At 33.6% G+C, this 25,730-nt stretch overlaps 1 long non-coding RNA gene across 3 annotated transcripts in view; it reads right to left on the bottom strand.

Annotated features, from left to right (window-relative positions):
* The window catches only part of LOC102160801, a 973,686-nt gene that overhangs the window by 404,484 nt on the left and 543,472 nt on the right, over positions 1 to 25,730 (bottom strand). For all 3 annotated transcript variants that reach the window (XR_002338692.1, XR_002338694.1, XR_002338699.1), the window contains one exon: positions 10,300 to 10,402. This is a non-coding gene — a long non-coding RNA (uncharacterized LOC102160801). The remainder of the gene's footprint in view (positions 1 to 10,299; positions 10,403 to 25,730) is intronic.

Below are 25,730 nucleotides of genomic sequence, written 5' to 3'. Positions count from 1 at the left end.
TATGTGTTTACATTTGAAATTTGATAAAGAAATCATTCATTTTTTTCTTGTTCTAAAATTTAGATAAACCATGTCATGACAAGACAAGAAGTTGTAAACACACTAAATCTATATTTAGTGGATTTAAGATATGGTTTCACTTAGAGTTTGAAATAAGGCTAATTTTAATGACAATTAGGTTAAGAATATGTTTTGAATTTTTCAGCTCTGAGATTTATTTCAGATTATGTAGGAGAAGATTTTTTTTCAAATGTCTAATGAACAATTTTACTAATCTATTTTGACAAATACAACAAACACTATTACCATTGCTAGGTAATAACAGACATGTTCTATATCCAAGCCGTATACACATTTATTAAGCATGAACATATGATGCAGAAAGTATACTTAGAGCTTGTAGCCAAAAGTAATGAAATGAGATTTTTAAAAAATGAACCAGAAAGACTATATAACAACAACAACAAAACAAACAGACAAAAAGCTATGAACTTCATCCACAGCACCAGAGTAGATAAGGTAGGTATGATGACAATTGCCATTTCTGCAATATTAGTAGAACTTCAATTTCCTTTCATCTTTGGAGAAAGGTTGGAGTCTCAAAACTTCCAACACATTTTGTCATGAGGGCAAAAGAAATGCTAAATGGATTTCCTCAAGCTTACATCATACAGTCTCTGCTGCTAGGTATACCAGTAACTTGGTTGCAAGTAAGCTAATGAAGAAATTAAATCACTTTCCTTTTTCTTGTCTCTTTCTTAAAGAGACTACATTTTGTGCTGACAGTGCATAGCTGATAAAGTAGCAATTTTTTTGAAAAGCTTGCTCATTTAGCTACTCTCAGAACCCCTGCTGACATCACTGACATTTTCTCCAAATATGCAAATACTGTAAGTCACTTTCTAAGATGCATGCATATATTTCCAAAAATGTTATTATTTTATGATCAACTAGGCATAAACGCAGAGGCAGACTAGTTTTCTGGCTTTGTAATGCCACACTCATGAAATGACTTTTTTTTAAAATGAGGTTTCATAGGAATCTGTCACAGCCTTGTAGATCTTTAAAGGTGAGTTATTCCTTTTATATAGAGTGGGGGTTATTTTAAGGCCTTCCCATTATATAAACATAAATATAGGAGTAAAAGCCCATAAGCTCAGCAAACTTAAAACTGGGGGACAATGGCAATATTATCATTAAACCCAACACACAACTTTTGAAATACAGCGCACATGCAATAGGCACGAATACTATCTTATTTAAATGTCTGTATTAAGCACAACCACTCTCTGCTAAAAATGGGGAAAAAACAAACAAGTCATATTCATCAAAGTAATTGTGTAGGTACTTTCAGTACCAAAATGCCTAGAATGAAGGATTGAACTGCTAACGGCAGCAGTGACAGCCATGAATCATGGTAGGCTACTCCGGGGCCTTTACCACCATAAAACAAAAGATGTAGATGAAAAATGCTGCAATTAAGTGATTTGATTTCTGCCCCCTTTTTCCTACTGCATTCGTGCATGGCTGCACAGCAAAGATTGATGGGAAAAATTACTCTACGTGATCTCTGACAGAGCCTTGGAACAATTCTATAAGGGAGAAACATACAAATCAAACCAGCTTTCTTGTATTCAAACAAAATAATACATATAAAGCAAATACTTTAGCGTATATCCAAAGCACCAAAATTTGCATGCACACATAAATTGTTGAGAAATGCTCTGCTATCAAAACCAAACTCATGGATTTTCCAGCTAGTTGGGTTATACTGATATTTGTTTAAATAAATGTTCCATCAGTACTACCAAGTGGCATCCTCAATATGTCTGTGCACTGAGAACAAATTACAGATACAAATTTGTGGAGCTAAAACATTCTTATTTTTTATATCAATAAATTATTAGTGAAAATACACACAAAATAAAATAATAAAAAATTCACTGACTGTTCAACTCCCCTGTCATTATAGACATTTAGAGGGACAATTTTAATGGGTATTCTTAACTCAGTTGGGGTCCCACATACAAAAAAATCATACTTGAATGCAGGGAATATTTTATTGTGATTGGTACGTACATTTAAAAGATGCTAAATTTGCAACAGCCACTGAATAAAATAAACAATACTGCTAATATGAAAAAAGGATAATTCCTTTTATCAGAGGCTAAAGTGAAATTATGTGGGTTTCATTTCCTGAGGAGAGAAGGTCACTCAATCTCAGTTTGCTCTAAGAAATGCACAGTTAATTTAAATTTATACAATCGAATTGCTCCCTGGATCAAAAAGGGGAAAACACGTACACTTGGCTTACTTATGTGTACCCAGGCTGTATTTAGTGGCTATTAGTATAGTGATGCCAAATTGGGTAAATTCTTACATCTCATCTATAAAACCTTACATATCTGTCTTTCAAATATTGGGGTGCTTTAAATAATGAGTTAGATGTAGATTTTTCAAGACTGCAAACATTTTCAATGATACTATTGATTTCTGCCTAGCCAGGACCCTTTAAAAATATGTTCTACTGAAACTAATATTTTATTATGGCTTTTCAGGGTGTTATCTTAAAAATGTGTGGCCATTGTTTATGTGCTTCACTGTTGTGGTTCGTTCACTGCCTATCTCAATAGAAAACCTCAGAGTTCCAGGACTAGAATTCAAAAGTGGATTCTCTGACTTTAATAATGGGGAAATCTGTGAAATACTAGTATGGTTTGATGAAATAATATCACAGACTTGGAAATCAAGAGACTTGGGCTCACCACTAATTAATATGAGGTTGGACTACATGAAATCAATGTTTTTATAGGTCAAAACTATTGACAATCACAATTATAAGTGGTTCAACTTATATTATTTTGGTATGGGGTAGGCACTCAGCTTTGATTTCTTCATGGGTAAGCAGGCAAATTCACCATTTCTCATTCTTACAAGTAAGTACTTAATATGCTTTATTCGAATTTCACATTTTTATCTTTATCTGATTAGTAAATAAATCTTTACCAAGGATCATTAAATGTCAACAATTATTATGAATTCACCAAGTATCTTAAGATGTAATTAAGATATACATTAACTATCTTAAGACGTGTTTTGTAAGTAATAAAGGTAAATCTAACTCTTTATTAATTCAGTGAAATTTCCTCAAAAATTTCTTTAGTCCTTCCAAATATAAATGGGCTTTTAGTATATTTATTGAGACTCTTGAAGACTTTTTATTTTGTTTTTATTAGATTATCCCTTGTATAGAACTAAGAAGTATAAGTAGGAAAAATCATGCCTGAAGAGCAAATGGAAATTTAAATATAGTAATAATAATTGTGCTATAACAGCTCAAAATTTCATGCTGAGCTTCCTGGAAGACTGAATAAAGACAGCAATATTGTTAACGCCTTTTGATATGTCTTATCTTTTATGTTTAGAATCTTGAGGTCAGGAGGCATTTCCTCTAATTCATTTGGATATTCTAAAATACACCCCTCTTCTATTTACCATTTTTATTCCTCAGTGAGATTTTTAGGAAGCAACTAAATAGATCACTGTAGAAAGCTATATTCTATACAAAAATCTCATTATTACATTATTTAATATTTTACACTTTTGGATATAGCGGTATATGTGAAAACACCTGCAACATAACAGTGTATTAAAAAGAGGGTCAATATAACCTGTAAATATTTGGCTTTCCAACAGCAACACAATTAAATTATCCCGTAGAAAAGAAAACCAGAGTGCTACCCTAAGTATTTGAGACTGTTTCCCTAGTATCAGTGATAGTTTCTACTAAAGCTAAAAAAGGTAACATATAAAAATAACAATTTTATACTATTTTCCTGTTTTTCAATAAGGTATAATTGACACACAATAAATATACAACATGTTTAAAGAGTATAATTTGATACGATTTGGCATATGCACACACCCATGAAACTAGTACTACAATCAAAATAATGAACATATTCATCACTCCTCATGCTCTTTTGCAACTTCCCCCTCCCACTTCTCTTCCTCTTACTGATGTATTTTCTGCCACTGTAGTTTAGTTTGCATTTCTATAACTTCTATACAAATGGAATCACGTAGTATGTCTTCCTTTTTGTCTGGCTTCGTTCGCTCATTACAATTATTTTGGCAACCATCCATGATATTGTCTTTATCAATAGTTCACTTTTTGTCACTGTAAGTAGTATTCCATTGTATACATTCACTACTTTTTCAAAATCTGTTTACCTGTTGATGGGCAGTTGTGTGGTTTCTACTTTGGGCTACTACAAATAAAGTTACTATGAACACTCTTGTTTTTCTCTTGATACTGTTCAAAAATGAAAAGCCAGAGACTGGAGGAAAATATTTGTTATTTACATATTTTATCATTGATATGTATTCAGAATATGTTTTTAAAAATCTCAAAGCTCAAGAATAAGAAATTAAATAACCCATTAGAATGGGTAAAAGACTGAATAGGCACTTTACCAAAGTCATACAGATGGCAAATAAAAATAAAATGCTAAAAATCATTAGTCATTAGGAAAATGTAAACTTAAAGCACAATAAGATGCCACCTACTGGAATGGCTAAAATTAAAAATGAATGGCCACACCAAGGGTTGACAGGGTGTGGAAGAATTTAAATTCCCATACAATGCTGATAGGAATATAAAATGTTATAACCTCTTTGGAAAATAGCTTGGCAGTTGCTTAGAAAGTTAGCTATACACCTATCATATGATTCAGAAAATAACTGAAAATTGATCCCATTAAATATATATCATTAGCAAGTTTGAGGCTAAGAGAGATTAATGCTCCTTTGCTTGGCATAATTTCTGTTAATGTTTACCTCCTTACATTTTTAACCATACAGGATTTACATACCATCTATATGCCATTGATTTCCAACTTTTTGGCTTCTCCATTGTACTCCAAATTTGTATGTCCAATGCTTACTGGAATAGCCCCTCAAAAGTAGTTTTCTTCTAGGTTTCCCCATCTCAGGAAATAATATTAAAATCCACCCAGTTGCTTGACCCAAAATTCTAGGAATCATACTTCATGCCTGACACTCCCTTACTATTCCCTTCATTGTTCTCCATATCAATCCATAAACAAGATCTGTTGTCTTTATCCCAAAAATGTGTCCAAAAATCTGTCCAGTTCTCTTCATTTCCACCTAATGCTTTTCTAATCCAAATTTCCATTATCTCTTATTATATAGCTATAATACATTTCTAAGAGCTTTTTTTTTTTTTGTAAATTCACTCAAAACCTTAACCTCTACCATGAGTCCTTCCTAGGGCACCCAGAATACTCTTTTTAAAACTTAATCAGATAATGTCACTCTGCTTTTTCACTGTCCAGTGGCTTTCCTTTGCCCTTTCCATAAAACCCAAACTCCTTACCATAACCTAGGTCATCAAATTTTCGGGTCTTGCATACCTAATTCAACACTCACTACTCCAGATACACTGGCTTTCTTTATGCTCTTCAAACAGTAAGCTCATTCTCATATTCAGGCCTCTATAACAGACCTAGTGCCCCCAGATCTTTTTCATACCTGGCTCATTTTTGCAATTCATTCATCAAATATCATCCCTCTAATGATGTTTTCCTGACTACTTAGTCAAAATTAGCATGCCTCCATCACGCCTTATATACAATTGTCTTATTCAATCAACATGCACTCATATTAATTAATTAATTTCCTTGTATATTGTCTCTCTGACTTCCCCTGGGACATTGCCAATGTTGTTAAAATATTGAAATCTTTCCTATATTGTTCATCCTATTATCTCTAAGATCCAGAACAGTGCTTGGCAAGTAAGAGGGCAGTCCATTAATATTTAATGAGGAATTATTTTTTGGATGATACATTTACATGTAAGTTAAAGGTGATTTTACCTCCAAAATATCACTTTTATGTGTTTATTTTTGCATTTTTTATTTGCTTTACTTAGGAGAAAAGATTCAAAAGATGAGGTTAAAAAAAGAAAAGGAGAAACATTAATTTAAATGCAAAATTTTGTCATAGACTAAGAGTTCTTATATCTTTCATTTTAAGTAAATGGAAGGTTAGGGAACTGTCACTTGATATGGCAATCATTCTGGGGAAGAACACTAACTCATAAAGCCAGCACTCATACTACAGTCTTCTGTGTCCATTAATCAAGTTTATAGCAACCACATGAGGCACCACTAGATGCCGGAATATTTAGTGCCTAGAAAATCTTGACTTTGTACCAGACACCCATTAACTGGGGTGTGGGGGATGCAGGAAGCATAGCAAGTTACACTATTTCCCTGTTATCCACAAGCACTTAAATAATGGCTACTTGGTCGGCTCCCAGAGGAACAAATATTTTCTTTGATTAGCCCTAGGAGATGTGGGTGTCATAGGACTTGATCAAGAGTAAAAAAATGACAGAATTCCACAAAAAATAACTTTTCATATCCATGAGTGATAATTATTAGCGGTGACACTATCCTGGAAAGTCAATCTGTTCCTTCCAAAACAGTAATTAAATGTGGCATTCAAAAGAAAATACATTGACTTGATCATGTAGGAGACATGAAAAATGGAACCAGTAAAGTCAATGAACCTACAAGATTTGTTGGCCATGGAAGAATCTTGTTGGCCATGGAAATGAAAAAGCACCCTTAATGAACAGCCAGCCACAGAGCACACAGCTAGAGTAAAGAGTTAGGAAACATAAAGCAGGGATGTGCAATGACCACAGGAAAAGTAACAGAGCCCAGGACAGTGGCTGTAATGAGGAGAAGTGGTGAGAGAATAATGGAGGACAGCACATTTAGTGTGCCATTTCCAGAGACAAATTGTGTAGAGAAAAGTGGAAGAAAGTCAAAGGACTAGAAGTGAAAGAAGCAAAGACCTTGAATTATTAAAAATGGGACATTGAAAAAAGGCAATCTATAAATTTCCCCCTACCTCATTTGCAGGAAAATGGGCCAGAAGAGGCTGAGAAAACCAAGCATAATTCATGGTATGAAGAGAGTTTCAAAGAGGAAATTAGCACCTATACCATACACAGTTCTGTTCAGCATAACTGATTGATAAATATGGCCACTAGATTAGAAATGGTAGAAGTTTTGATTATCTATAACATAAACTCATGGTAAAATTTAAGCTTACATTTATAAAATCTATCCGATAATTTGTTATTTCTGATATAGTAGAACCTCGAATGCCAATCAAATACCCTGAAGAAAGGGCAGACTATTCTTGATTTCATCTGCTATAACCCAACTTCCCTGTCAGAGTGGACAGAAAAGAGGAGAATAAATTGGAATACTGGAAAGACATGAGTATGAATGAACAAAATGAAAAATACAAATTACAAATAGGGAGAAAATGTTTCTTTTCTTTAATGTAGGATAAATGGGGAATATCTTGCCAGGGACCTGCTATATAGCACAAGGATATCTATTCAATACTCTTAGATAGACTACATGGGGAAAGAATCTGAAAAAGAATGGATACATATGTATGGCTGATTTACAGTTGCTGTACACCTGAAACTAAGGCAACATTGTAAATCACTTACGCCAATAAAATTTTAAAAAATAAGGAACTGCTTTATAGAGAGTACGAACAGGAGTAGAAGAAAATGGATAGATTTTCTTAGGGGCAGAACGTAACCTAGACTCTCTGGGAGATTGAGAATTTTCTTTTTCTCCTGAGTTTCTACCTATAGCTACACTGATATATCCATCTATCAATCACCTATCTACTTTTTAAAAAAATAACTAATTCTTTTAGAAATCAGATAGCTACAAAAACCAAGGGGGTAATATAGAATTTACCTAGAGTTGGAGAATATGAGTATTGATTTGGGAAACATAAGTTAAACAAAAGCAAAAGGTTATCTTAATTTCAACAATCATCTACTAGAAGTAGATGATTAATTAATTAATAAACTCAATTAATTTTCTTTTTATGGAGTAAACTCACATCAACTCACAGTCAATGAAATAAAAACACATTCAATATTCACTCAACGAACAATTATTGAACATTCTCTTTAAGAGGACATGCTTGGCCATCATTCCCTTAGAGAGCAAGAAAAGAATTTTGATTACATTCTATATCCTGTAAACTGAAATATAGCACTTATATTCCCAATGTGGATATGAAGCCCCCAAAACAAAATTACAGTTTTAATCTTAAATTATCCCTCAAAACTATTCAGGCTTTATTTTTTTAAGGCATTCTAGTATCTAAAATTTAGGGTCTTTGATAACTTCAAATAGATTTAATGAAAAAAATGTTATTTAATTAGTGTATTTTAGTATATTTGATTCATGATATGCAGAATACTAATTAATGACTTTGGGGATCCTCAGTGATTTAATAACATAAAACTTCTTTTATTGAAAAATAAAACTATGGCTATATCCACTATAATTTGATAAGTAACAATGTAATTACTATTTTTAAGTTCACATGTCTTAAAATCTGAGGTAAATGGTTTCATGGAATAATATTTTAGCTTTTAAAATTCATTATATTTTTTTTATTTTTTTGCTTTTTAGGGCGTCACCCACAGCATAAGGAAGTTCCCAGGCTAGGGGTCAAATCAGAGCTACAGCTGCTGGCCTACCCCACAGCCACAGCAATGCAAGATTCAAGCTGTGTCTACGACATACACCACAGCTCATGGCAACATGGGATCCTTAATCCACTGCTAGAGACCAAGGACTGAACCCACATCTTCATGGATCCTAGTGGGGTTGATTATCACTGAGCCACAACAGGAACTCCTGAAATTTACTGTACTATACATCTGTAGTTAATCTGAAGATCAGCTAAAATTCACATTTTTTGCAGTCACATAGTCTAAGTATATAATAATATGTATAATGGTATTTTATCTCAAATATCTTACATTTAGTGGTTATAAGTTTCATACTAACAAATCTTGTGTAAGTAAATGCATAATGCTAAAATTTGACTTTTTAAAATTAAATATATTTAAATTAAGAAATTATATAACACTTAGAGGATCAATCTTTTAAGATTTTTAGGGCAGGGATAAGTATAAATGAAACTTAAGAGCTTAATTTTTACAACTTCTTACATATAGTGAATTAAACAAATTTCCTTTATTTAAAAAATGGTTCTTTTTATCATCAGTTGTATAGGTACATTTAACTATAGCCTATCCATCTTCTAGAAAAAGTCAAAAGTTTACATTATTAGCCAAAATGATTAATTTTATTGAAAACTATTTTCCTTCTTTCTAAATAAATTAAACACAAGGAACTCTGAATACTAGTCTACAAAACAGGGAATTTTAGAAATAAAGTTGTTCTTCAAATAGTGTATAGGTACTATAACTAAATTCATTGACTCTAGGATAATACATTTAAATTATAAAATATAGATATACCATATGAGTTATGAGTGATAGATTAGCATTATTACTAAAGAATTACACATAGATTGAAAAAGAAATATTAACAACATTAATAGCTACCATTTATTATGTGCCTACTAAGTCCCAGGCCTTATTCCAGGCCCTTTGCATATATCATTATTAATAGTCACAACCCTGCAAGGTATAGTGTATTTTTTCATTTTTACAGCTGGTGCAACTGTGCTTCAGTCCAGGTAAGCATTTGCCTAGGGCCAAACAAGTGGAAGAGTTGGAATTCAACCTCAAATCTCTATCACTTCTGTCTAGGAGATTTGACTTTATTCATCTACGATAAATTATGGGCAAAAACGCTACTTAATTTTTTAAAATTCACTATCGATTAAGATGTTTTCAACAGGAGCATCTGACAAAAGGGAAAAAAAAAAAAAAAGACATAACAGCCACTGGCTTCACTAAGGCACTGAAACATTTGCGGACCATGTTGCTAATATTAATAATGTCCAAAGTATGAGTTTTAAAACTTAACTGCTTACAGAATAATCATGTTAGCTGAGACAGAAGTGATTTCAATTTCATTTTCAAACATCTGTTTTAGACTGCTTTTGAAAACCAAAGGGTAGCTGTACTGTGATAACTATTGTGTAATATGCAGCCTAATAAAAAGTTACACTCAATAATACAAACATATACATTTATTGAATGTTTACTGTGGATGGCTAAGTGCTTCAAATACATTATTTAACTTTTACAATCACTTCTGAAAAATAATTTTGTCATGATTTCATAGGTAAATAAACTAAAGCACATAGGCATTAATAAGTTTACCCATGGCCAACTAGCTAATGAGTAGAAGGCTCAGTTCAGACTCCAAATCTGCCCATCTCCCATCTCTATAATCCAACACTCACCACTGGCAATCCAGTCCTTCATACAGTGTCCTTTAGAAGCTGACATCATTCAAGTTTCCATATAAGTTTTAGGGGATGGGCCTGTGATCATATATAGCTGAGCCTATAGGAAAAAAGGCAGTCATTAGAGCTGTGACATGGCTTCCTGCCACATTTAAATTCAATGAAAATTCATTTATTCACTTCAGAAGTGAACTGTATGTACTAGGTAATCTCTAAGATCCACTAGAGCAATAACGGTATTAAGATCCTATTAATACATTTCATTTATGTAACTGAACAGTGCAACTAAAAATGTAACCAAAGGTTTGTTGTTATTTTGCTATGACTTCTATCACTCTCCAAAGGCATTATAGAGGTTTCAGCCATGATCAGGCTGGAGACAATGAATGCCTGATCCTTACCCCTACCCTGCTCTGCAGGGCACATGTGACCTTGGGGAGGTGGCCCAACCTACCTATGCTTCAGTTTGTTAGTCTATGACAGAAAGAAAGTACTAGTACCTATCCCAAAGGATTGTGCAGGGGAAAAAAAATGTAAAACTTCTTGGCATATGCATATTCATCTGGTACTAAACATCTACTTAAACATTCAATTTTTACTTGCATTTTGATCTCTCTCCCCCCAGTATTTAGATGGCACCGCTGACAAGATCAGCATCAGATTTAGATTGAATGATAATATGCAAAAGCACAGAGAATTTTCACATGTATAAACGCTGTCTAGTTATTTTAAGACATTTTGTGGAAACTACTAAAGTGGTAGGGACGGGACAATGATGCATCAACTGAATTAATCACTATCATCACTCTTCTAAAGAAAAAACAAAGCAACTTCAGCACACTCAATCATCACGAACGCGAAGAGAATGGAATTGCATAAAACCAAGGCTGGATCCCTATTCTTGGCTGGGGGATGTTGTTAAAAATTTGCAGCCATTGACAACTTACTCCACAGTTCCCAACTTTGAAATCCCTATTGATAAACATGTTGGAGGGTATTTTTGGTTTTCTTGCTTGTCTACTTTTTATTTGTTTTATATATTTGTTTCCTTACAAACAGAATATGCAACTGTATCACAGGACTGTAGAAAGCCTTAGACCAGATATTTGAGCCTATCAATAAAATTTACCTGATGCTAAGACTCAAAATGACACATATAGTAAATGTCAAAGGCACACATTTGAGAAAGGTGGCTTTCTTTTCTAAAATGCTTGCAATTCAAAGAAGATGTGAAGTTGTTTTAAGTCTCATCAAAACTCAGATATAAATACAGGAGTAATTCCATGACTTCCAGCTTTTTCCATATAAGTGAGTGCTTGCCACTGATCCAAATGCATTTCTGCCTCATGTACTGTTAGTTCAAAAAAAAAAAAAAAAAAAAAAAAAAAAAAAAAAAAAAAACCCAAGAACATCTCTACAAAGACCTATGAAAATAAGGAATAGTCTCCACATTTACTTAATTCAGCAAGAATGTAAAAGGTAACATAGTAAGTTAATTGCAGATATTCCACTAACCATTTCATTAACCAATGTCTAATATTTTCTCCTGTAATTTATTTTAAAATACAAGGATGTTAAAAAAATGATCATTGTCAGAAGGAAATACATGGTACACAATATAATTGAGGTTAACTTACGAATATATCAGAAATAAATGGCTGATTTTATGGATTTTTAAAACTTATATTATTGCACTCTATATATGGATGCCATGTAATCTTATGAGATATTTTTCCTCTTCATGGAACACTTTGCAAGTGTTATCCTATAGATCAATGCTGGACTTGCTACTGTACATGATGAACAAACATAATACTACAAGGATAGGATATGATGAAGCAATAGTTATTAGTATTTCTCACATATGTATGTGAATGGAGAAAAAGAAAAATGCCTCCGTGAATTCTAGTTCATTCATAGAGCTCTGGGAATTAATTATAATTATATTGCTCAATATTAACAGTGAGAATCAGGAAACAAATATTGAGGATAAATATAAGAAGTGAGCCTGTTATTTTATATTTGCGTTCGCTTAGATTTTATAAAATGTGTACATTTCATACTCATGAATAATATAAAACTATATGATATATGTATAATAAAAGCTATTGCAGTATATATGAATAAGGAAAAATGAAGGCAAATACGCCACTTTAAAAAAAATCGTCAACAACTGTGTATATTCTATTTGGAGGGTATGATTCAAATTATAGATATCAGACTTAGCAACAGTCTTCTGTTTATACCATCTGAAACAGCAGAGAGATGATCACTTAGCTTTTGTTTTGGTTCCAATTCATTTTTTTTTCAAGAATTGTAATTAAAAACTGCATTAATGCCACCAATTATGGCCTCCAAGGGACCAGAAACCCCATGTTACTCTGTGATGGAACACAACTGAGCTGCAAACATCCATTTACCATTATAATACTCATTAATCCTGCCAAAAACAACTCATTATGGGACTTCAAGGAAATCATCTCATAGGCAAACAAAGCACAGAATCTGTCATTGCATTCCTCACAGCAAAGTTGCAGAGGTGCAAACTGCTCAATGTCACTAATTTATGAAGCTTTAAAAGTAGAGTTTCATTTTTTATCAAGCTGAGACCTTTTGTGAAAGAACTGGGCTAACCTATCACCTTTTAGTAAAGTCTTTTTTTTTTTTTTTTTTTTTTTGCCATTTCTTGGGCCGCTTCCGCGGCATATGGAGGTTCCCAGGCTAGGGTTCGAATCAGAGCTATAGCCGCCGGCCTACACCACAGCCAAAGAAACTCAGGATCCGAGCCGAGTCTGCCACCTACACCACAGCTCACGGCAACACCTGATCGTTAACCCACTGAGCAAGGTCAGGAATCGAACCCACAACCTCATCGTTCCTAGTCAGATTCATTAACCACCGAGCCACGACGGGAACTCCTAAGTAAAGTCTTAATAAGAAGCACTTTGACTCAAAATCTCAGTAACATAAGCCCTAAATTTTTTGCTAAACTACCTATCAAATTCTTCCAGAACCCTATCTCACTCCCTTGAATGTCAATACCATAAGTATTTTTTCCTCCCAAAGTAGCAAAAAAATTCCCATCACATCCACTGTCATCTTTCTGGCTGGATCTAAAATAAAATATAAACCCTCTTTTTCTAGTCAACTGATATATTTGAATTTGTCTGCTGCTCTTTCTAACCATGGTTCCAGGGAGGTGCTATAACCAGCAAGACCTCTTTGAATGCTTGCTGGTGATCTGATGCAACTGTTTTAAGAAAAGTAGCCCTGCAGTAAATAAAACTGAGAGTTGTCAATCACCATTTTATAAGCAATAATAATATGTCAATAGCAAAGATGAATGATTACAGGGGAGATTTAAATACGTGAACAATTACCATTTCCTCTGATATTTCAGGACTCAGCTTAATCAGAAATTATCTAAATAAGATGTCTGAAAGTGTTCTAAACTAAGCTTAGATAAAATACTAAGATACTAATTTAAAAATATTTGGTTATACTTATTCTCTTTTTAAAGACTTGAAAGAAAAAGAAATTTGTAAGAAAAAGTTTCCTGTGTCTATACATTTTCTCTCATAAAATTACTAGAAAGAAGTAAATAAGTGATAATATGCAGTATCCAAAACCTAGTAAATGATCATCTTTAATCGAGATTATTCTCTTAGAGTTTAAGCCAAACTTCATATGCTTTTAAAAATAGCATATTCCATACAATTCTAATATAAAAATGATTAGAAATATTAGTCGAAATTGGTTCAATCAGTAGCCTTACTTCCTTTTACAAACAAATTCTCAAAGTTGATACTTGGTATAAAAATTGAAGAGAAATATACAATTTACAAAGTGATGAAACAAACAAAAGGATCCTTGTTGTTTATTTTCAGTTTTTAGGTTTGGGATTTAAATCTTGAGAATAGGTACAAAGCAGATGCTGTGTGCTCACAGAGAACCCGGGAGTTACCTGCTTAGCTGTCAACCTCTTAAATTATAGAAGTTTCCAGCTAGGCTATAAGTCCTGCGAGAACTCTGTTGTACACCACTGAGGCATTAGCTCTTTGCATCATGCAGAAGACTATCTCTAAATGTTTACTGAGATAAAAAATTGTTGAACTTTACCAAGATAAGAGGCTGAAAGCATGCAAATATCTACATTATGTCACTGCTGTGGTCCTTATTTTCCCCATATCCCAAGAAGATGGTTTGGTTTTATACCCTAAGTTACAAACTCCTTTCCTTGAAGAGTGGGTATGTTATGAGCAGCAAGAAGAAGTTTTTAAAAACTAAAGGAAAAAAAAAAAAAAAAAAAACCCTGGGTTTTTGTTGATGGAAGAGAATCTACTGAGAGAAGCAGGAGTAAGACAAGTGGAAAACATGAATGTTTTGGGCTGACAGTCTCTTCCTCAGCTTTGGCGGCCTTGGTTTCCTCGCTGCATCTAGGTCATGGATGAGGCATTACTGCAGAACGTTTCATTCTCTGGAGGCTGGAAGCTTGGCCCAGAGTTGAGAGGATCAACTCTGAGAACAGCTCTCTGGAGGCTGAGCTAGAGTCAGCAAGGTTTCTGTGACTTTGGAAGAGCACTTCTGATTATACCAAGAGCTGATTGTCTTACTAGGGCAAGTAAAAGAAAGCAAGAGAAGGAAATCTTGGTTCAGGATGCAATTTACCCATCCCCCAGCCCCTAATGAGACCAGGATCTTGTCATGATCCCACTGTAGGCTATTTTAGCAGTTGCTAAAATAGATTAAATAGGACTTTTTAAAAAGGAATATGAAAATTCTTATACTCTAGGTGTTTTGATCAAAATTTATACTCATATGTAATAAATGCTAAAAATCCCACACTCCTATTTCTCTTTGCTGGTAGAGTTTCAGTACAGATCTTAGCTTATCAGACTAAAAGTTGATCCAGTTGGAAACAAGAGTGAAGCCTGGTGGGTACTTCCAGCTCTTTTCCCAAACTACTAGCAATTGAGTAGCTATTTCTTTGATGGCATTCTTGTTTCAAGTGTGCATTAAGTTAGATGGAAGGGCATATTTATTCTAGTTTTGTTCTCAAACCATGAGGTGTAATGAGTAGGGAATCCTAAGTACACCGACATCTACTTACTAGGTACTCAGTCTTGTATGAGATATAATATGGAATATTTTTCCACAGAATGGGTATTTTTCAGGTTGCGAAATAAAATGTCTTTAAATCTAACAAGCAAATCAAAGTGGCTTATATTTGGATGAGCACTAGTGCTCCAAGTTAATGTGGAGAATACAAATCATAATAAAATCATAGTAAATAAAAATAACTTAGTCTTCTGCATTTTACATGTTAAAAAAAACTGATGTGTAGAAAGAAACTAATTTACAATTTGTAAATGGGCATTCTTTGGAATTAGAATATCCAGGACATGTGAAAGTGTTCAAATTGTCAAGCACATGTATTTCCTGGGGTACAGAATACAGAGCTTGCAGATCACTCTGAGATGTGAAATCTACACTGCTAAATATGCCAGTTAATCTCTGGATGGCTCAGACTAGAGTAGAAAACTGTCACTTTAGGAAATTTAAAAATACCGTCTAGCATTTTATCTTTATCAGAATCAAGTTTCACCCTCAAGATGTGTGTTGCAAGAGGATGCAAACATTTGTATTTATTAATACGGCTTAATTTGTGTTTTCTGTAGGAATGACAAATAACTTCAACTATATAAGTAACATATACAGTAAATGCTCTATCAACACACACACACACACACACACACACACACACACAGATGAAAGTGAAAAAAATACCAAGAAGAAAAAATTACCACTTTTTTTTTAAACAGCAGGAGCAAAAGGATTTATATAAGAACATGTTTTCCAAAGTCCTGAAAAGGCCACTCGTGTTCACAATCTACTGTTAAAGTTTATATAGAGGTGCAATTTTAAAAGGTATTGTATTTTTGTATTCCTTTTCTAATATTTCATTGTTAGTATACAGAAACGTGACTGATTTATGAATGTTAATCTTATATCTTGCTACTTTGCTTAATTTGTTGATCAGTTCAAGTAGTTTTTGGGTTGAGTCCTTAGCGTTTTCTATATATATAGTATCATATCATCTGCATGCAATGACAGTTTTGCCTCTTCTCTTCCTATTGGGATGCCATTTATTTCTTTTGTTTGTCTGATTGCTATGGCTAGGACTTCTGGTACTATGTTGAATAAGAGTGGTGAGAGTGGGAATCCTTGTCTTGTTCCAGATTTTAGCGGTAAGGCTTTCAGCTTTTCTCCATTGAGTATTATACTTGCTGTGGGTTTGTCATAAATGGCTTTTATTATATTAAGGCTTGTTCCTTTATACCCACTTTGGTAAGAGTTTTTATCATGAATGGATTTGGACTTTTGTCCATTGACAGATGACTGGATTAGGAAGATGTGGTATACATACACAATGGAATACTACTCAGCCATAGAAAAGAACAAAATAATGCCATTCGCAGCAACATGGATGGAACTAGAGACTCTCATACTGAGTGAAGAAAGTCAGAAAGAGAAAGACACATACCATATGATATCGCTTATATCTGGAATCTAATATAGGGCACAAATGAGACTTTCCACAGAAAAGAAAATCATGAACTTGGAGAAGAGACTTTTGGTTGCCGAGGGGGAGGGGGAGGGAGTGGGATGGATTGGGTGTTTGGGGTTAACAGATGCAAACTATTGTTTTTGAAATGGATTAGCAATGAGATCCTGCTATGTAGCACTGGCAACTATGTCTAGTCACTTATGATGGAGCATAATAATGTGTGAAAAAATAATGTATACATGTATGTGTAACTGGGTCACCATGCTGTACAGTAGGGAAAAAATGTATTGGGGAAATAAAAAAAAGTTTATAAAGAAAATTCATATAGTATAACATGTGGTTCAGAAATTGTTCTGGGTTATTTCATTGATAATCATTACTGCCAGAGCCAAGTTAAAACTAACGTACTTTCATTTTAGGAGTGAATTGCTAAGCAACTGCTGCCATTCAATTTTCTAATTCAAGTTATTTCTCCCCCCACACATTTCTCCCCTTCCTACCTTCACTATGGGCTCCACACTCATCATTCAAGCAAACTCAAATATAACAATAATCATGAATGTTGCTGCAAAATGTATTTAAAAACAGGTTTAATGGTAATGATAAAAAAAATGCTGGGTTATTCTGTTTAAATATTAGATCTTCCTTTGATGATGGTGCATTGAGTCTACATGGATTAATATATGGGATAACATTCTTTAAGATTTTATTGCATAAGAACCCAAGACTCATTCTCAGTTGACTTCACTCGAGTTTGTTTCAGACCTCTTTTCTAATTTAAAACATCACCACAAAATCTGAGCTCATGGTTCCAAGCACTACTTTCTCCTTCAACCTGAGACAATCAACTGTAAAAAACCATGATTATAACTACACATCCCTGACTGACATATAGTTCAATAACATATTCTGAATGCCTGTGGCATATTATTTCTAATGACATTAACTAGAGGATTTTCATTCTTTCATGATTTAATGCTACAAAAGTAGTAACCTATTGTCTGATATTTCCCTTATTGCTCTTACTCAACTATCAGCCTCATAACATGGCAATCTGTTATTCATTTCATAAAGTATAGGTTACACATAAAGGTTAGATTCCAAAGTATAAATGGTTAATGAAGAAAGGAATTATGGAAAATAGGCTATAAAATTTCAAATTATGGGAGTTCCCATTGTGGCTAAGTGGTAATGAACCTAACTAGTAACCATGAGGACTTGAGTTCGATCCCTGGTCTCGCTCAGTGGGTTAAGGATCCAGCTCATAGCTGTGAGCTCTGGTATAGGTCGCAAATGAAGATCGGATCCTGCATTGCTGTGGCTGTGGTGCAGGCTGGCCCTAAAAAACATATCCGACCCCTAGCCTGGGAACTTTCATATGCCACATGTGTGGCCTTGAAAAGAAAAGAAAAGAAAAATAAAAGAAAATAAATAAAAATTCAAATTATTTTACTACAAAGTTTTATCTTGTTGGCAAAAAAAAAAAAAGTTTACCACATGCTCTTGAAGTGTTTCAGAACATCAGACAAAAGCATTGTTAAGTTAAAGCAATTCTATAACAATGAAAAATCTTAGCATTGCCTGTCAGAAAAATTAAAGGCATAGTGTTGAAATCTAAAAATACAACCTACTCTAAACATAAAGTCTAGCTCTGGCTTAATAAGTTCTATGATTTTAAAAGCATAAGGTAAAAATCACAAGACATACGGGAAAATAACCTAAGGCAATGAACAAGTGATGCAAATTAGAAATTCCAACCTAATGACACCCACCAAACCAATCCTTGGCTAGAGGCTACAAAATAAAGTTATAGATGTTTTCCAAATTCTGGAGATTTTAAACATGTAGTAATTCAAATGCTCTATCAAAAAGTAAGAATTTTAAATAATTTTTAAAATTTGTGGAATAGATTTTCATATTGAATGACTCACTCCCCTGAAACTTTTGTGTCTCCTTTCATACTGTGTATCAGGTACAAAGTAGGGGCTCAATAAACACCAAATGGATTGAACTGACTCTAATCATGCAACACAATTTATTTAAATATAACAGGAAGCAAAATAGCAGTTTGGCAAAGAGTAGGCATCTTGTGGTTTGATTATTGACTTTTTTCATATTTAGCTGTCTGTCAGTAAATTACTCAATCTCTTTAGGTATAGTGTATTTATCTATTAAATGGGAATAATTTATTAAGTTAAATATTTAGTACATCAGGTCAAATGGCATATCTTACAAAGTAAGAGCCCAATAAATATTATCTAAAAATTATTATTATTTTGGAGGTTTTAAAAGAATAAAAATATATAAATCCATGGTAGATTTAGAATAATGCAAGATTAAAGACTTTTCCCTATAATAAAGAGCATTCTTTTTTCAACATTAATATTTCAAAGTTTTGTTTTATTCCCTAAGTATACTATAAGTTCAATCAACCAAGAAACTGTCTCCCATGTATACAGAAGCAGCAGTAAACACTTTTAAAGTTGTATATAATTTAACTTGTCAAATTAAACAAGAATCTGAAGGAATCATGTAATGTACACTTTTAGAAAAAAATAATTTTAAAAAACATATATTTCAATTTATAGAGAATTTGAATATTGCTTTTTATGCTATCTTCAAGTACACACTATTCAAAGGATATAAAGTCTAAGAATAATTGTGTTCAAAAGGGCTTTGAAGGAGTATGACCAGATGTCCCAGGCATTAGGTGTACAGTTTCCTCAAGAGCTTAGAGCACCAAAAAAGTTTTATTGATCAGAAATCTGAAAATTGGGCAAGCAAATATGGTGGAGGTTATGAGATGTGCCATTCTACTAGCATACTGATGTTGAAATGATGTCCTAGAAGTTTAACTGATATGGATATCAGTAGACTATGTCACAGGATATGGTCATATGTTCACCAGTGAACTGGCTTTTCAAGTATGTCACTGGACAGACAGTTTGAATCATTTCCTCTAAAACACCATGGAGACTGGATTTGTTTGTGAAAGGGTGCATATAATTCTGCTCTCAATAGGAATCATCACAGAGATGGGTATCATACACAGATCTGTATTGCTTCTCCATCCTGAAGCAGATACCTTACTAGAGGCTGTTATTCACTGAAGAGCAGTGGAGAAAGAGACTTTGAGCAATGGCAAAGAGTGGCCACTGGCAGTAGTGCAAAGAGCTCTTCAGACTGGCAAAGACTCTATAGGATTTGGGAGGATCCTATGGTTCTGAAATTGTGAGGTACTTTGGGATTTCACTTATCCCTGGAACCCCAGGATGTATATATATAAAATTGTGAAAGCAGCAAATTCTTCTTTCAGATTCTATGGGTATTTATAACTCCAATGTAATATATTTTACATTAAAGCCAATACTATTGGGTTTATTTTCCTCTAAAATTAAATATTATCTCTAAGATGGTCCAATCAATGAAGACATTTGACAAAAACAAAGCCAAATATATCACTTACAGGTTTTCTGTTTGTTTGTTTTTTAGTATCTTAGAGTTAATTCACAGACTCAAAGGGCTTGGTCTTCTTATGATTAAAATCTAATAATTTTTGGAGTTCCCGTCATGGCACAATGGTTAATGAATCCAACTAGGAACCATGAGGTTGTGGGTTCGATCCATGGCCTCACTCAGTGGGTTAAGGGTCCAGCATTGCCGTGAGCTGTGGTGTAGGTTGCAGACGCGGCTCAGATCCCGCGTTGCTGTGGCCCTGGCTTAGGCCAGCGGCTACAGCTCTGATTTGACCCGTAGCCTGGGAACCTCCTTATGCCATGGAAGCGGCTCTAAAAAAAGGCAAAAAGACAAAAATAAATACATAAATAAATAAAAATACAACCTAATGATTTTCTCCAATGATCTCTAAATGCTCCCAAAACAAACAGCAAGAAGTTAAAAATTAAAAATAAGTCTTTCTATAAGGTGTCTTAATAATTAAGAATAAGATATTAGGTTAGTAGTATTCTATGATGAAAAGAAAATTAAAGATTGAAAAAAATTAGTTGAAATACATTAAAAGGATTGTACATCATGATCAAGTGGGATTTATCCCAGGGATGCAAGGGTTCTTCAATATCCACAAATCAATCAGTGTGATACACCACATTAACAAACTGAAGAATAAAAACCATATGATCCTTTCAAAAGATGCAGAAAAAGCCTTTGACAAAATCCAATACCCATTTCTGATAAAAAACCCTTCAGAAAGTGGGCATAACAGGAACCTACCTCAACATAATAAAGGTCATATATGACAAACCCACAGCTAACATCATTCTCAATGGTGAAAAACTGAAAGAATTCCTGCTGAGATCAGGAAGAAGACAAGGACATCTGCTCTCACCACTACTATTCAACATAGTTTTGGAAGTCCCAGCCATGGCAATCAGAGAAGAAAAAAATAAAAGGAATTCAAATTGGAAAGGAAGAAGTAAAACTATCACTATTTGCAGATGACATGATCCTATACCTAGAGGATCCCAAGACTCTACCAGAAAACTGTTAGAGCTCATAATGAATTTGGCAAAGTCACAGGATACAAAATTAATGCACAAAAATCGACTGCACTTCTATACACTAACAATGAAAAATCAGAAAGAGAAATTAGGGAGATGATCCCATTTACCATCACATCAAAAAGAATAAAATACCTAGGAATAAACCTACCTAAAGAGACAAAAGACCTATACTTGGAAAACTAGAAGACACTGATGAAAGAAATGAGAGATTACACAAACAGATGGAAAGACATACCATGCTCTTGGATTGGAAGAGTCAATACTATCAAAATGACTATACTACCCAAGGCTATCTACAAATTCAATGCAATCCCTATCAAATTACCAAGGACATCTTTCACAGAACTCAAACAAAATATTTTAAAGTTTGTTTGAACAAAAGACCCAGAATAACCAAAGCCATCTTGAGAAAGAAAAATGGAGCTGGAGGAATCAGGCTCCCTGACTTCAGATTATACTATAAAGCTACAGTCATCAAAACAGCACAGTACTAGCACAAAGACAGAAATATAGATCAGTGGAACAAGATAGAAAGCCCAGAATTAAACTCATGCACCTACAGTCAATTAATCTAGGAAAAATATACAATTGAGGTAAAAATATTCAAAGGAGGCAAAAAATATACAATGGAGAAAAAATAGCCCCATCAGTAAGTGGTGCTGGGAAAATTGGACAGCCACATGTAAAAGAATGAAATTGGAACACTTCCTAACACCATACACAAAAATAAACTCAAAATGCGCTAAAGACCTAGATATAAGACCAGATACTATAAAACTCTTAGAGGAAAACATAGGCCAAATGTTCTCCAACATAAACCACAGCAATGTCTTCTCAGATCCATCTCCTTGAGTAATGACAACAAAAACAAAATTAAAGAAATGGGACTTAATTAAACAAAAGTTTCTGCACAGCAAAGGAAACCCTAAATAAAATGAAAACACAACTCACAGAATGGGAGAAAATTTTTTAAATGAATTGACTGACAAAGGATTAATCTCCAAAACTGTAATCACCTCCTACAGCTCAATACCAAAAAAAAACAAAAAACAAAAAACAAAAAAAAAACCATCAAAAAATGGGCAGAAGATCTAAACAGGCAATTCTCCAAAGAAGACATACAGATGGCCAAAAAACACACGAAAAGATGTTCAACATCACTCATTATTAGAGAAATACAAATCAAAGCCACTATAAGGTAACACCTTATACCAGCCAGAATGGCCATCATCAGAAAGTCTACAAACAATAAGTGCTGTAGAGGGTGTGGAGAAAAAAGAACCCTATTACACTGGTGGTGGGATTGTAAATTGGTGTAACCCCTGTGGAAAACAGTATGAAGAGTCCTCAGAATACTAAAAATAGAACTACCATTTGATCCAACAATCCCACTCCTGGACATCTATCCAGAGAAAACCATGACTCGCAAAGACACATGTACTCCAATGTTCATTGCAGCGCTATATACAACAGCTAAGACATGGAAGCGACCTAAAAGTCCATCAACAGAGGGAGTGGATAAAGAAGAAGTGGTACATATACCCAGTGGAATATTACTCAGCAATTAAAAGGAAAGAAATAATAGCATTTGCAGCAACATGGATGGACCTATATAAATCATCATGCTAAGTGAGGTCAGTCAGACAGTGAGATACCAACATCAAATGCTATCACTTACATGTGATATCTAAAAAAGGACACAATGAACTTCTTTGCAAAACAGATACTGACTCACAGACTTTGAAAAACCTGTGGTTTCCAAATAAAACAGTCTGGGGGGTGGAGGGATGCACTTGGGATTTGGGATGGAAATGCTATAAAATTTGGTTGTGATGATGATTGTACAACTATAAATGCAATAAAATTCATTGAGTAATAAATAAGAAAAATAGTTGAATATTAGAAAACATTTCTAATGATTTTTTTGAGAAGGGGACTTTGAGACAAAAAGTTATTGACAGAGTAAACTTTCAAATACTGAATCTTTAAGTTGCAAAGCAATAAGAAGCCTAATAGCTTTAAAGATCTCAAAAAGGCCTTTTTCCCATGAAATATGTACCACAGTACAGTAAGAAAAATATAGATCTGTCCATGTAAATGAATGAAACATATACAGTGAAGTTGTAGTATCTGATGCCAGATATTGATTAGTCAGAACATAATGAATTGTATGATCTATAAGACCATAATCCTGCTATTAATCTGCCTTTCAGGTCATAATCACATGCACTTCAAAAAGCTAAGCCAAATAGCAAGAGTTCTTCAATTGAATTCATATTATTGAAATTACATACAAATTAATGTTTGCAATTACTCTAAGAAAACTGAATCCTTTTCAGTATCTGGCATCAGATTGACCATAAGAAGACAGAAACACCATCTTCTCTGTACTGATCAACTTTGTACAAAGAAAAATATTAGCATGTTTTGATTTCAAAAGGTCAATCTAAATTTGTCATCTTCCCCACAAGCACAGATGTTAAAAATAAACTTTAATACTGTTAATATTCCCATAATGCTTTTACCAAAGGATAACTTTTATTTACTGCTCTGGAGGAGTCCCCAAACTAACAGGTTATTAATTTATGCAAGTATCTGTTGCTACAAAGGTGAAAGTGTGCTTCATCATTAATTTATGGTAGCCAGTGAATTGGAAAATTTAGTGCTGCTTTTATGGATTTCATAGATCTTTTGGTCTGGCATTGTTCCTTTAGCTGGGCATGCCCTAAACAATGCCAGTTAGAGGAATATCTATTCTGTTTAAAAGGTTTAAAAAGTATGGCTTATTGTGACGTTTTAAATTTGAAATGTTAATAATATTGCAATGTAAGTTTTTTTTCTTTCCTTTTCAAACTCTAATTTTATCCTGCTAATCTACACTACTTCTGGGTTAGAAAGCAAAAAAATCAAGAGAAAGATCAGAATTTTATGAAAAAAAAAAACCCTTTATTGTGGTCACATTTTTCTTCTAAAAGTTCAAATTTTCACTTAATTTTTTTCATACTTTGTTTCATCACTTACACTCAGAAGCAAATAATTTGATGCTGTTTAATTATTGTATTGTTTATAACTTCCGCCATCATTTTTTTTCTGTCTTGAATACAGATTCACTTACAGGTGATTTAATAATATTTCAACTTTTTGTCACTAAAATAGGGTTCCCATAGTTTCCAATAACAATCAACTATTTGGGACCAATAATATCTTCTATGAAAATTCTCCCCTAGTTCTCATTTTCTGCAATTTAGAGGGTTTTTTTTTGTTTTTGTTTTATTTTTTGCTTGTGCAGATATAAGCAAATGGTTGTGAGGTTGTAATAGGGAATACCTGTACTTTTGAAGACCAACAAGATTTCAATCAGGCAAATTATTACTATTATTATTATTATTTTGGCTGCACCTACAGCATGTGGAAGTTCCCAGGCCAGGGATCAAACCCACGCCATAGGAGCTACCCAAGCCACTGCAGTGACAACACCAGACCCTTAACCCACTGTGCCCCAAGGGAACTCCTCAATAAGCCAATTTTTAACTTTACCCCATTTTTAGTCACTTTATACAGTTCCTAGCCTAGTTGTTTTTTAAATCTTGCATACTATGGAGCTTAATATCAGAATAAAATTTAATAAGTGTAACATGCTATATGAGAGAATTGTTTCCAAATTTCTGAAAATGAATTCCCCATTTTATATTATAAAGATGAAAATAATGTTTCTGTTTTTATTTTCTGTGAAATAATGTATTATAAAATTAACTGCAGAATATAAACTCATGCTTGGAATATTATTGGTAGCTAAAATTTTCTTTTGGAAATCTAGAGATAGGAAACACAAGTCAAGCCAATGAGACACAACATAGGAGAAAACATATTAATGATCATGAAAATAGAAAAATAAAGGGATAGAATAGGTTTTTACTGATGAGTAATAAGAATGAAAGAAGTAGATAACTTTCATTTATTGACAGATATAAGGACATAAGCATTGACATATCATTGATTCACAGAGAAAGGAACATAACCTTCATAACCTTCACAAAAGTAAGAATTTTGTCTAATTTGTTCAATGATAAGTCCCCAGCACCTACATCACTGATTGACACATGGCACTTAATCGACAAATAGTTACTAAATAAAAAGAAAGTATATTTTTTTCTAATGTAACATTTTCTGCCATTTCTCCCACTCTCTTCTTTGCTCTCTCAGTTTTTGCATATTGGATTTATTGTATTCTCACTTTTTCACCTCTGAGCTTCTTCCCTCTCTCTCTTCTACATGAACCACTATCCTCTACCATTTAGGTTTCAGTTTTATATAATCATTACCTTAGGAGAAACTACCCT

The sequence above is a fragment of the Sus scrofa genome, chromosome 1 (genome assembly GCF_000003025.6).
Source record: "Sus scrofa isolate TJ Tabasco breed Duroc chromosome 1, Sscrofa11.1, whole genome shotgun sequence".
Classification (NCBI taxonomy): domain Eukaryota; kingdom Metazoa; phylum Chordata; class Mammalia; order Artiodactyla; family Suidae; genus Sus; species Sus scrofa.
The sequence above is the reverse complement of the archived record's forward strand: the minus strand, read 5'-3'. Positions and strand labels throughout refer to the sequence as shown.